Here is a 1,268-nt window from a genome sequence, read left to right on the forward strand (position 1 = left end):
AAATTTTTTAGAAGGAGTCTCACTCTGTCACCAGGCTGGAGTGCAGTGGCGCAACCTCGACTCATTGCAACCTTCACCTCCCAGGTTGAAGAGATTCTCCTGCCTCAGCCTCCTGAGTAGCTGGGATTACAGGCATGTGCCAACACACCCAGCTAATTTTTGTATTTTTAGTAGAGACAGGGTTCTGTCTCTACTATTGGCCAGGATGGTCTCGATCTCCTGATCTTGTGATCTGCCCACCTCGGCCTCCCAAAGTGCTGGGATTACAGACATGAACCACCGCACCCAGCCCATTGGGGGCCTTTAAAGAAGGAGATCAAAGGCAGCCTGCACAGTATTTATCTGTAGACTTCGGGTCTGTTTGGCCCCATACCATGGTGCTACCGGCCACCTGCTTTACACATTCCTCCCTTCCCAGGTCTGCTAATATTATTAGGGTTTGGAGAACTTTTCAAAAAGGAATCTAAATATAATATAACTTTTGATGCTCATATTCCAGAGCCATCTCAGGAATAATGGAATAAAGCTTTGATATAAAATTTAAGTCATCTCCAATAGTCCCAATGATGTAAAAGGATAATAAACCAACTCCACACACATACACCCCGATGCCTACATCTCAAGAACGTTAAAGATGAGAGGAAAATTTTAAAAAATAAAAAATGCATATGGGTGTGTGGCCTCCGTAATGCCTATAGTAGATACACAAACAGAAGCAATCACACTCAACTCTCAACAGCTATTAACTCCATGGAAGGGAACAGTGTCAGTTATTGGTGGTGGCAGTGGAGAATAAAGGAGGCAGAAGGTAGACTTTTCCTGTACATACCTCTTTATGTCTTCTCTTCTTTGTTTTTGTTTGTTTGTTTGTTTTTTTATGACAGAGTCTCGCTCTGTCGCTCAGACTGGAGTACAGTGGCACAATCTCAACTCACTGTAACCTCCCCTCTCAAGTTCAAGAGATTCTCCTGCCTTTGCCTCCCGAGTGGCTGGGATTACAGGCACCGGCCACCATGCCTGGCTAAGTTTTGTATTTTTAGTAGAGACAGGGTTTCACCATGTTGGCCAGGCTGGTCTCAAACTCCTGACCTCAAGTGATCCACCTGCCTCGGCCTCCCAAAGTGCTTGGTTTACAGGCATGAGCCACCACGCCCAGTCATCATGCTTTATTTCAGTCTCATTTACAGACTTATTTTTCCTCCCATGACCCATGCCCACTCATCCCTCCATGACTTTGTCCATCCTGCCATCCTGTGCCCTCCATGCAT

At 45.7% G+C, this 1,268-nt stretch overlaps 1 protein-coding gene across 2 annotated transcripts in view; it reads right to left on the reverse strand.

The window, feature by feature from the left end:
* The window catches only part of CUNH3orf52 (chromosome unknown C3orf52 homolog), a 36,501-nt gene that overhangs the window by 8,502 nt on the left and 26,731 nt on the right, over nucleotides 1-1,268 (reverse strand). The gene's annotated exons all lie outside the window — the stretch shown is intronic.

This window comes from Cebus imitator, unplaced genomic scaffold (genome assembly GCF_001604975.1).
Source record: "Cebus imitator isolate Cc_AM_T3 unplaced genomic scaffold, Cebus_imitator-1.0 Scaffold201, whole genome shotgun sequence".
Lineage (NCBI taxonomy): Eukaryota > Metazoa > Chordata > Mammalia > Primates > Cebidae > Cebus > Cebus imitator.